This window comes from Macrobrachium rosenbergii, chromosome 20 (genome assembly GCF_040412425.1).
Source record: "Macrobrachium rosenbergii isolate ZJJX-2024 chromosome 20, ASM4041242v1, whole genome shotgun sequence".
NCBI classification, from domain to species: Eukaryota; Metazoa; Arthropoda; class Malacostraca; order Decapoda; family Palaemonidae; genus Macrobrachium; species Macrobrachium rosenbergii.
In genome coordinates, this window is record NC_089760.1 from 23,841,019 (window position 1) to 23,855,000 (window position 13,982).

The 13,982-nt window shown below is 31.9% G+C and overlaps 1 long non-coding RNA gene across 1 annotated transcript in view; it reads left to right on the forward strand.

Moving 5' to 3' along the window:
• Positions 1-235: 235 nt before the first annotated feature.
• The window catches only part of LOC136849150 (uncharacterized), a 168,294-nt gene continuing 154,547 nt past the window's right edge, over positions 236-13,982 (forward strand). The window contains exon 1 of the long non-coding RNA XR_010856244.1: positions 236-460. This is a non-coding gene — a long non-coding RNA (uncharacterized lncRNA). The remainder of the gene's footprint in view (positions 461-13,982) is intronic.

Below are 13,982 nucleotides of genomic sequence, written 5' to 3' on the forward strand. Positions count from 1 at the left end.
TTTTGGAGTTTGGCACGTCCGCGCGGCCGTAAGTTCAACTACCGTTGGTTATTTAAATGTCACACAGCTGCTGCTGACAACTGTGAAAACTGGAGAGATCGGAATGTCCTCATCTGAGGGTTTTGGTGTAAACTTTCGTTATTTTTGGACTAGTTCTTGTTCTACCCGTGAGAGTTTGTCCGCAGAACGTTTCATACCCCTCTTTTGTCCTCCTTGCATTTCATACTTTTATATCGCACCCCCAGTGTCAGTGTTTGTTTACATGTGTTGTGTGAAATCCTTGACTTGAGAAACGGCGTTATTTTGGTTGATTTTTTACGTGTAATGTCGTGAACATCGGTTATAATCAATATTTACGGTAGCATTAACATGCCTAGACCAAAGAATCACGTGGGGCGTAATAGAAGTGGCCCATTTAGGAAGATTGGCCGCCAAGCAAAAACGCAAGAAAGATATCAAGGTAAGCTTGAGCCCAGTGAAGTTCATCCAAATCGCGATCAACAATAGTTCGTTAAATCATTATTCAAGGTAAATTTACTTTAGTTGTGCGGCCTGATTCCCGCCAGTCGCCGACCAGGACAGGTTACGGCTTTTTTATGGGGTACAGGGGGGGGGGCGAAGCCCTCTCGGCCAGGTCAGGGCACGTCGCCCTAAGTTAGGTTAGGTAGGTAAGATGTGGTTAGGTCAAGACCTAGCATTATAGGAAAGGTTATGTCTATTTATGTATGAGGAACCAGTCCCGGTCGAAGCAGTTATGATATTGAGAGCCTTGTTCAGCAAATGGCATGTCTTTTCAGTTTTGATAGGCTATAGGTTTTAGGCAGATGTGGCATGCTTAGCTAGCTCTCGAATGTCTGAAATCAGTGTTTCCGATATCTCTGGCGTACTGTGGCAAAGGTTGAAAATGTTTCTTCAGTAATACATCTGGATGCCTATATAGGCCTATACAAACAGCCCTTACACCTTCCCAGTTAGATCATAAACATGCCGATTTATGTCTGTAATACAGCATTGGAAGCGTAAGCATGACGATCTAGTAACTGTGTTTACTCAGATCAAACGCAAGCGAACGATGGACTTTAAACAATTATTGTTTTTCTCGTATGTTCATAGAAAGATGTCTGGCAATGTGAGTGCGAATAAGAGGTATACATTTTGATCATTTCTTGCATGTAAATTACACGAGTAGGTTAGTATTCAAAATAAGCAAGAAATATTGTTGTATAAGCTGTCTAGGGCTCTTGGGAGGTGAATGGAACAGCCACTGCTGTATTGGCAGGAAATCTCAGTTATAACATGACATGATAGCAATGGTATTGTGATTTTCTTTTCAAAATACTCTGCATATTTAAAAAAAAAAATTAGGCATACAAAGCATTACAATAGCTCAGTGCTTGTGCACTTTCGGGACTATTTTGCTAAATAACTTAACCCATAAAAATTTCAAATCCCATGCAGTTCTGGTCATCCTGTTGGTGTTGGCAAAGGATAGCCTAGGCATACAGTTTTTTTCATTGTTTGGTATTGGAACGATAATTAGATTGAATGGAAAGGTAGAAGTTACAATGGAAAAAAGTAATTTTGACTGAAATGAAATGAATGTGGGCTTAAAAGAAGGCCAGTAAAATACAATACCTGGCGAATCAGTAGCATAGACCTAGGCTTGATTGGTCCATGCTTCATGTTGTAGCGGTAAAGAATATTTAAGGTTATGTTTCCGTTTACGGACGTAGATATTACGTTTTTTATCATGATAAAGTTTTTTTCATATAAAAGTAATGAAACTGTCCTTAGAATCAATTTTAATAGGTAGAAAATCTTGTAGCTTGAATAGTTTTTGAGCATAGGCCTGTGTGTTGTGTAGGCGGTACTGGTGCGGTGACAGTTACATGAAAGCATATCGATCGTTTGTGATATAATCTCGTCTTTCCTTTGCTTATGTTGTTATATTATGGATGCAAATCGACGAGCTTATGGTTTATATCAGAATGGGCTAGGTTTCTTTGCCCATATAAACATTCAAATGCATTATTGGAGAAATAGTTTGATAATTTTATCATAATTGGCCAACGATATCGGAAACGTTGATTGGCAGCCAATCACGTGTTACCCATGCGCATTGCCACATCTTCACCCGTGGTTGGACAGATGAAATGCAACCGACTAGGAAAGTGAGTTTTTCTCGTAATTTACGTATCTTAACTTCGAATGTCTAGGGATGCATACTTTTTTTACGATAGAGACCGTATTCTTTTTGCTTCTTATCTGTAAATAGCTGAAGTCTATATTGAGGGTTGTTTGAAGATCTCTAGATATTAGATAATTGTTTCATGGTTTTTCAGCGCTTTTTTTTTTTTACTAGTAGTTTTTGAAGTGCTGTATTGTCGTGTACAGTACAACCAGACACGAATGGTATAGAAAATGGAAATGCAGGAATTATAGGGATCCCTTTTTACAGTATACCCTTCAATATGTCTATTGTTTTGAATAAGGAAAAATTATTTTTATCCAGAAGTAAATAAGCTTTAGCAATTCAAATACAATATTTTTTTCACATTTATTTTCTTAAAAATTATTTTTTACAGGATTAGCAAAACTCTTATTGTATGTTAGATATACAGTATGTGGAACCTCCTTTTATCCATTTTATCAAGATTTATCAGACGTGAAATATATATATATATATATATATATATATATATATATATATATATATACATATATATATATATAAACACAAAAACACAATTATGTCTACATATATACAGTATATGTCTCAATCACATCTATTTTTATCCATCTATCTATCAGTATATATATATCTCAATATATATTTTTATATATCTATATATATATATATATATATATATAGAAAGATATAGATATATAGGCTATATATATACACATTGTATATGTATATACGTAGAGTGTGTGTATATATAGCCAATGACTATATGTAATCTATATATATATATATATATATATATATATATATATATATATATATATATATATATTTATGACTCGCGTTGAGACCGAACCCTGGTCTTTCAAGTGAGACCAGGGTTTGGTCCCGATGTGAGTCAGAAATTTGCTTCTGTGAAACACGTTCCCATGTGTTTATATCCATCATATCTCATGATAACAGGGGTAAGTCGAATGAAATGTTGGCAATTCTCACGATGCTGGGTCGGGAAGTTGGGTATAATTCGCTGGTAGGTTGGGCGCTAGGTTTTAACCGCGGGTACCAATTTCATTATGACTTTTGCGGACGAATTGCTGACGCTCTGGAATCTCATATATATATATATATATATATATATATATATATATATATATAATATAATATAATATATATATTGTAATGTATATATATATATGTATATATACTATATATATATATGTATGTATGTATATATATATATATTATATATATATATATATATATATATATATATATATATATATATATATATATATATATATATATATATATATATATATATATATATATATATATATATATATATATATACTTATATATATGAGTTATATTATATACTTTCTCTATATATGTGCAATTAATTTTATTCCCAATTCTTTTATCTCTAAATTAATTAGATTATCATGGCAAGGTCCCCAGTGTTACGTGTGGGATTTGGCAGATGAGTATTTTTAATTGATTATATACTGTATTTTTTGTAGCCATGCTTCGCCAGAGGCACACGTAAACTGTCAATTGAAGTTGAAATTACCCTCAAAGACAGACAATTACTTAATTGGATTAGGTCGCCAGTCAAAAATTACATATGGGATAATGGATTGCTCTGTAACAAATGAATTACATCAAACCCCTTTACTCCCCACTTAGTCCCGACAAAGAAAGAATGTGCAGTGATAGCGAGGAAATAACATGAACTTTTCATTAATGTCGGACACAGTCAATTTTCCCTGCTCCCGTAAGAAAAAAATATAATGCAACGAATGTCTGTACTAGTAGATATCGTATGCGGTTTTCGTACTAGGAAGGCTATTTCTCTTCGAAACAATGGGCTAGGATTCAAGGCTTGCTTGTACCTTTACTTACACTTAACTTTCCAGAATTCTTACTTACTGCACAGGAATAGCTTATGCAGTTTCACTAGACAATATTAATTATTTATACATTAAACTTTATAAAAGAATATGATTATACCAGGTTCTCTTGTAAATGGTGGCTGAAGGGGAAACAATGGAAAAGGTTGAAGTACAGTGGAAGACGACTAGCAGACAGCAGATACTCGTCAATTTTCAGACTTACTGTTTACGTGGTTTGCTTGCCCACTTCAAATGACGATACGAATTCTTGAAAAAAAGTTGGGTATTGTCGATGCACCAGTAAACAAGACAGGAGGAGGAACAAAGGATAAAGTTAGCCTAGGCGCGACGCGTGCTCTCCGTCCGAAAGTCAATCTCTCCCTGTTGGCATCATTCGGGTCAGCGTAGGGCAAAGCTGGTTGTCCAAATGTTTGTCCATAGCCCCGGGCATTCTGAAAAGTTGACAGAGACATCGCCGAATGCATAGGACAGAGAAAAAGGAAGCTTAAGTCCACCTTCGCTAGAGGTGACTTGGTAAAACCCTCCCTGTGGGTTAGGCCCCTTAATGCTAACCCATCAGCTACTAACAGTGGTTATTTTTTCAAAAACAAAGCCTACCCCTGCCCGCTTAGCTTCGACAGAGACGCTGTCCTGTCTTTGTTAGAAGAACATCCTTATTAAAATAATGCAGAGGGGGCGAACAGCAGAATATATATATATATATATATATATATATATATATATATATATATATATATATATATATATATATATATATATATATATATATATATATATATACATAAATATGCATACCATTCCAGGTGTGAGTCGAAAATTTGTTTTTGAAAAACAGGTGGCAAATTATTCATTATTTCCATCATACCTCACCGGGAAGGGGCAGTTTGAATGAAATATTAGCGACTGACTCGCTGATGGGTCGGAAAGCTGGGTAAAATTCGATAGGATGTTAGGATTCAGAAGCCTACCCAGGAAAAACCTCAGGTACCGAATATTTTGGTTCCAACTTTTTAATACCTTGGTAGGTTAGTCGCCACCAGTCTTGGAAATTCACTCGGGACCCCGAGGTTCGTTCCTGGTGTGAGTCAGAAATTTATTTCTGTGAAACACGTGCTCATGTGCTCATTATTGCCATATGTATACAATATATATATATATATATATATATATATATATATATATATATATATATATATATATATATATATATATATATATTAAATTATATAAATGTGTATATATATGTGTGTGTGAGTGTGTGTGTGTCTGTGTATATATATAAAATGTAAGGGTCCCCAAGGCTAAAACCCATACATTTAATTTTCGAGAAAACCCCAAATATATTGCATATCAAATATATATGCAAGGGGCTCTGATCTGCGTCTGGATTCAAGAACACAAACTATAGTAGCCTATATATATATATATATATATATATGTGTATGTGTGTGTGTGTGTATATGTATATATATACATACATACATACTTATATATATTGCCAGTTATTACTAACTCAGTATTCATTTTAACAGAACATTCATTAAATTCGAGTTTATCTTTTCTTGTTATATCTTTTATATCACAGAGTTTAATCCTTTTGGGTACATAACGAACCTGATATGATGCTGATAAAAATAATAGATGATTGTCCTCTTTCAAAATTTTTCTCTGATCTTCCGCACTCTTAGTTTATTCAGAAACTTTGTATATGTCCTCGTAATTTTTGTCATTGGAAAATAGGTCACGATGTGGGATTCTCGTAAAATTTGACACCTATCTAAATCTTAGTTGATTTTTAGGGATTATTTTTAATTTGGCATTTCTGGCTTTGAACAAATATTTATAAAGATCCTCGACCTCAATGTCCATTTTGTTCAGCATGATTTAAAATATGAATAATTATATAGGAATTATGGTAAAAGAACTGAGTGACTATTAGAACGTTTTTCTATTTTTGACTCATCGTTTCCGTTAAGATAAAATATTTGTTCAAATAATACCCAGATCTTTCTTCGAGCCAAGATATAAAATCATAGATTTTTCGTTTTTTTTTCCCTTGTTTTTGTATATTTTAAATATCATGTATCATAGTACAGATTAAAAATCCATAATGATTCACGGTGATTAGTGCTTATATGTATATACTGTGTATATATATATATATATATATATATATATATATATATATATATATATATATATATATAAATATATATATATATATATATATATATATATATATATATATATATATATATTCTATTTAAAGTCAACATTTCACGTATATGGATTAAATAGGTTACAGAGCATCAGTCACAATATATATATATATATATATATATATATATATATATATATATATATATATATATATATATATATATATATATATTGTGACTGATGCTCTGTAACCTATTTAATCCATATACGGGAAATATTGACTTTAAATAGAATATAAAAAATAATCTGAGCATAGAAATCGAAGTCGTTTTAATTCTGACATTAGAAATTTACTATAGTATATATTGTAAAAACGAACTCACACACACACACATTTTAAGACAAGTAGTTTTTCGTGAAGATATGTTCCCTGCCAGTTATAACACTACCAGGAATAAAGTTCCAAAATCTCGTTGTAAGTGGAATGAAGAGCATCAGGCAAATTAATCATGTTAATCACTATGTTTGGTTTTCACCTGGTATCTGCAAAACCTGTTTACAAGCATGTACTCACATAGATTGAATTTGTCATATATATATATATATATATATATATATATATATATATATATATATATATATATATATATATATATATATATATATATATATATATATATATATATATATATTTTATATTTAGCTTAGAAAAACCCACTTGAAGATAATAAGTCCGGCTCCTATTGTTTTGAATAAGAAAGCTTCAATTGGCACAGAAATAAAAAAAAATCTTACATGGTCCAATCAAACAATATTAGTTGTCACTTCCTCCAGTCATTCTTAACACAGGGAAACCAATTCCAGTTTCCTCGCGTCCTTTTAAATTGCTTCGTTTTCAATGGGAAATTCTTTTGATATTCCAATATATCAAGCATTACAGGGGGAGTTCAAGTCAGAGCTGTCAGTTTTATTAGGCAGTAGTGTCATAAAAATATATATATTGGGACTTTTGAAGTTGAGTTCATTATTTTATTTTCTCAAGATTCAGGTGATGTATGCCAAGCATATTGCGAAATTCTTATGAGAACTGTTTAACTTTTTTTCTGCATTCGCAATTTCCTGTTCCATATTTTTACTAAAAAAAATATATATTCAGTCTCAGATATATCACTGTAGAATTTGTAAATGGATTAACTGTTAGCTTGTGTCAGGTTAGACTGTTGGATTAACTGTTTGCTTGTGCCGGGTTAGACTGTTAAAGTTTTTATTTTGAAGGTTATATATATATATATATATATATATATATATATATATATATATATATATATATATATATATATATATATATATATATATATATATATACATATATAAAATTGTATAATATATATACATACAGTAGGCTATATATATATATATATATATATATATATATATATATATATATATATATATATATATATATATATATATATATATAATATAATATATTTTAAACTAATATATATATATAAACGCAAAGTATTTTTAAACTCCCCTGAAATGATTTGAGTGAAATGGCAATTAAGAAACGCTGCCACATTTACTCACTTTGTACTATGTCTTGGTAGATAAAATTCATGTATCATTTGTGATAGTTAAATATAATGTTGTTAGTATTTCAAATTTTCTAACTGTTGTTATTGGTTAAATCGAATATTAGAGACCAAACTATATATTTTACACGTAAAATCCAAAGTTAGTAAATTTTCACTGCATAAGTTGAAATTTGAAGTATATATATATTATATATAATATATATATATATATATATATATATATATATATATATATATATATATATATATATGTATGTGTATATATGTGTGTGTATATATATATGTATATATATATATGTATATATATATATATATATATATATATATATGCATGCATGTATGTATGTGTATATATATATATATATATATATATATATATATATATATATATATATATATATATATATATATATATATATATATATATATATATATATAGATAGATAGATAGATAGGTAAATAGATAGATAGACAGACCAACACAAGGATACACTTCAGATTCCAAGACTTGTGCGGTGAAAGATTTCTTATTTTTGGTTTTTAAGTGTAAAATATATAGCTTGGCCATTAATGATAACAGCAATGATATTTTATTGTTAGAAATGGTGTAAGAATTTTGTCTACCAAGATGTAGCACAAAGTGAGTAAATGTGACAGTGTTCCTTAATGGATATTTTATTTGTAACATTCTCATTGGAGGGTAATTAACAGTTTTAAGCACATTGCAGTTTTTTACAGACATCTACAAAAGACCAAAATAATATATATAAAATTAACATTTTTTTAAGCACTTGATTTGCAATCAATGGGCAGATGCTTACCCAGACACAAACAAAATGTTTACAAGGTCTTGAACAAGTCTTAGTAATTTTATAATCCCACCTTTCTAGTTTAGTTAATATTGACTTTCGTTTTCAATTTCCTGCAGCCGCCTGAGTCAGCTTCGTAGCGAGTTTATCATCATGACGGAACTTATAACAAAACTTTTAAAGCGTTTAGATCAAAACGTTAAGGGTGGGATTTGGAGTAAGGTATTATATATATCTATACTTTATACAGGGAGCAGGAGCAGGAACAAACATGGCGACCTTTGTTCCTGCTCCTGCTCCCTGTATATTTTATCACCTTGGCTGATTTGCCTGCCTTCTCCGTTCATCTATACTTTATTATATGAATTAGTGAGTGTAAAATGCATTAGTTGTTTTATTGCAATTACATAGTCTCTGCTTTCTGAGTTTTTCATCTCAGAATAACTCTTAAAATACGCTCTGCGATACTTTGATGATAGATTTATATTAAAGAGTTACAAAACAAACCACAAAGCTTTCTCATTTTTAAATCTATTTGTTATATCAACTACGTAACAGTCTAATGAAAAAATTTCAGGACAACTAGGCTAATCTTACATATGCGTCCACTAAAATAATATGTAAGTCGCACTTCATTAAACATAGAGCCGGTGGAAATATTAAAATTAAAATTATCGGACATCCTTTCATGGTGAAATTATCAGAGTAAAACAGATGTTAACTAACAAAAATGTTCCTATACTTTGGAAACTTTCGAATGGCCCCATATTTCAAAGTAAAAATAAGTTTAATTCTAATGTCAACGACTACTGCGAGTCATCATCAGTATATAGGATGTTCACTTATAATTATCAACTCGCAGTAAATTAAATCTTTGGACGAACTTTGTGCTGATAAATTGGATTGCTGTTCCAGTATTTTTATTTGTTTATTTATATATTTACTGAAATTTTGCCTTTTGCTCTTATAGGAAGACCTCTTGTTCAATATATAGTGTATATTTTTCATCAAGCTATGCAGTTTTAACGTTTCAACTATGAATATTCAGCAGTCAAGCAGCCTTTCAGATTCTGCATTTTCATTGCGTTATGAGAATTGGAAAATTATATTCAAGAAAAAGACTGATCCTCCGTTGATTAATGCTGTAGAAATAAGAATTGTCTTTGAAACTCCATAGAAATAGCAATTCCAATATGAATTTTTGTGGAGATAGCTGGGCGTTACTAGGGCCCTTTGAGCACAATTAATTGCCACCATTCATGAAATTCATCTGTCAGCGGTGGAAATTGTGTTGCTGTAATTTCAAACGAAAATGCTTCTTTAAAAATCTGTAGCAAATGCATCCATGGTGAGTTTTTTTTACTGCATGCTTTTTCTTACATTAGTTTTTTTTTTTTTTTTTTTTTTGAGAGAGAGAGAGAGAGAGAGAGAGAGAGAGAGAGAGAGAGAGAGAGAGAGAGAGAGAGAGAGAGAGGTCGATGTAATTGAACTTGGTATTGTCTGTACCATCATATTCAAATGAACTTGTGCATTGAAGCTAAGACGTAATTGTTATAAATATTTGCATCCGTAATTATAGTCAAATTTCAAGAAATATATCATGTTTGTCGATCATGTGTTATATCTAGTGATTTTACAACAATAATCTTTATTTTATTTTATTTCTTCACGTATTAACTTATAAATACAATACTGAAAAATTAAGTTGAAAACGAAATATAATTGTGCGCTGAATGAAAATCAGCGCTGACAGAGCAAGGGTATTAAGCACTTAACTTTCATAAATATAGTTTGAATAAATGAAATATCACATGGAATGAAAACATAATTGGTTCGTCCAAAATGACAGCAAGTCTGACTTTAATCTTTAGGCCAACTTTCAAAGGAAACAACAAACACAATAATTATCATTACTACCCTTCATAGATTCTCACAGATATTATTAGCAAAACTGACGGGTTCACGTGTTCTATGTACTAGATCCTAACGTAGCAATGAACAAAAGACTCGTTTTAGTTTCTGTAAAAGAAAACTGTTGAGATGGCTTTTTGTCTGTCCGTCCGCCCTCAGATCCTAAAAACTACTGAGGCTAGACGGCTGCAAATTGTTTTGTTGATCATCCACCCTCCAATCATCAAACATACCAAATTGCAGCCCTCCAGTCTCATTAGTTTTTTTTTTATTTAATGTTAAAGTTAGCCATGATCGTGCGTCTGGGACCACTATTGGTGCCAACAGCACAGGCCACAACCGGACTGTGGCTGAAAATTTCATGGGCCGTTGCTGAGAGTTTCATGGCCGTGACTGAGAGTTTCATACAGTATATATTATACGCTGTATAGAAAACTTTGGCGCCTTTTTTACTTGTTTAGTTTAGTTTTGAATAAAACGCTGAATTGACTGCGGAGTCTTGTACAAAGAACGAGTGGTTGAGAAAGGTCAGAACGTTCGTTTGTTAAAATAGCAAAATAACGAAAGGACACGCTGCCCTTTGCAGAAAGCTCAGAATCAACTTGAGTGTGTCCTTGGCGTCCTAGAATATTTTCGTTTCCTTTCCTTGTTAAAGAATCTCTCTCTCTCTCTCTCTCTCTCTCTCTCTCTCTCTCTCTCTCTCTCTCTCTCTATATATATATATATATATATATATATATATATATATATATATATATATATATATATATATATATATATATATATATATATAATATATATATATATATTAATATATATATATATATATATATATATATATATATTCCCATATATATATAATATGCATTTATATATATGTTTAATATCACACATGCGATTCCCATATACGTAAGTGCATTTATGCATATGTTTAAGAGCAGCGATTATATTGAATTAAACGTTTTTATGGGAAAACCTTCAACTTTTATTCATTTGCTAGATGTTGGTTATTAAAATTCGTACCTTTCCTGAGATACAATATGAAATATAATAAGTGATTAAAAATTGAATCGGAGAAAGACATTCTATGATTGCGTAAGTGTAGCAAAAGGACAGGGAATTTCTTGCTTTGATATTTAATCACTGTTTCCTTTGGTTACATATTTTACTTTGGCTTTATCACAGAATGTATATTTATATTGTAATCCATATAATTTAACTATCCATATAGTGTTTATCCTCACTCTGCAATCTGTATCTTATATTTTCTTATTGATTTATTGTACGTAGATATTGGAAGTTGCCGTCTGCTTCTCCTTACTATATTTGAGATTTTTTATCAGTTGTTAAAGGATTTGTCTCCTAATGAGGATTGAGATATTTTCCCATAATGATATTTTTTTTATTTCTGTAAGACTTTGTAGAATAAAGCATTATACCGGGAATGTCATCTCATGAAAACTGAGTAAATCGGTAAAACTCATTCGTATTTGAAAATATAATTAGAAACAGATTCAATACGACTATAAAAACTGCAATCCGGAGAATTTTTTTTATAACTTATTATTTTTCAGGCATTAAGTTACCTGTCCTGGTTCATTCAGTAATATCATTTTAAAGGAAGCAAATTCTTTTTACTATTCACCGTCGGATGGTAACGCCATCTTTAGTGAAACTTTATTATAAAGATGACTACAGAATACATTGAAAAATTTGGGACACCTGTGTGTCAAGGAAGTTAGTAATTATACCAGTGCAATAGAAAAGGTTCAAGTCAAGAGCTCTCCTAGAGTTAATTGCACTTAGGAGAATTATTGCATTCCTTGCAGTGATTGCTCTGACGTTTGCCTAGGAGCATCAGGTCGTTCAGTATTTCAGCGTCAGATTGAACACGAGAGGCCAGCTAAACATGGTGATATAAATGATGCCTTATTTATCCATCTATCAGAAAATTACCGTACTGTATGTTAAAACAAATTTATATTCTACAGGGGAAATTCTCTTAGAAGCGTAAAATAATTATTGTAGAATCTGATGTAATATAAGTAACTCTTACAATATGTACTTGAACAATGGTTGATACAGACTTGCTTTGAGAGGAGTCAAACTTACAAACGTTGTTAAAATATTAAAGGGCCAGTTTACCATGATTTAGGATATGTGTATTATTTCGCTGATAGTACTCTTTTTTTTTTATGTTTTCTACTTTCTGCTGTGATCAACGATCCTAGCTGCATTCTTGCCCATCTCAATAGGATATAACGGTATGCAAATCTCGTCTACAGTTGCAAACTAATCGGGCATAGCTTACAATATTTTCGTGAAATTTTTCTGGATAGCTCACGAAAAACAGAAAAATATCAAGTTAATTGGAAAAACAGAGACAAAACGTTGTTTGACATCCTTCTCTGGCATGGCGTTAATCATGTTGATGTCATCCAGGTAAGGATTACTAAAGGAGGAGGAGGAGGGAAGAGAGAGAGAGAGTACCTAGGAAAAACACTCGAACGGTATTCCTTAAAGTAGGTTGGCTTTGCGATCTCCAAAATGAATGTTCCTTCCTCCCTCGTCCTTTCGTCCTCCGCTAACTGTCGCCATTTCCTGTTTTTCTCTTTGTTCCGTTCTGCATCTCCACCCGACCCTTTTACCCGGAAGGATCTCATTTGCGCTGGGTCCTAATGTCTCCTTCAAGAAAATTTAAAATGGAAAAAGGGGAAAAAAATCGGACTCGTATTTCACCGCGATGAATGCATGCAAAACAGGTGACATAAATCTACGGGCGAGAAAGAAAAAAAGTGTTATCATTTTCATTCTTCGACACTAATATAATCTGGAATGAGTTTTGCCTCTCTTTGTTTCCATTTGACATTTTTTTTCTGACTTTTTTTGTTTCATTTGATTTATGGGGTTAACTTTCTACATGGAAGTGGTTACCTTTTATTTAGGTGATGAAAATAGGAAAATATCTGCCATCCATAATATTAATTCTTATTAATACTCCTCATAATGATGTAGCAGATGATGATGGGCAACATTTTTTTACACGTAGGTCTGACGATTGTTTTCATTAAATGGAAGAACCCCGGAGGTGGGTAGGCCGTCAGTGCACCTCACGTTTCGTTCCTTTTACTGTGCCTCCTTTCATGTTCTTTCTTCCACCTTGCTTTCCACCCCCTTATAACAGTTGCTTCATAGTACAACTGCGTGGTTGTCCTCCTGTTACACCTTTGTAACCTTTCACTCTGAATTTTCGTTTCACCGCTGAATGACCTCATAGGTCCCAGCGCTTGGCCTTTGGCTTAAATTGTATGTAAATATTATGTGGAAGACGTTCCCGAGAGTTCAGTGCATTATTATCATCATCCTTCTTGTCTCTATGTGGAATACGTTCCCGAGAGTTCAGTGT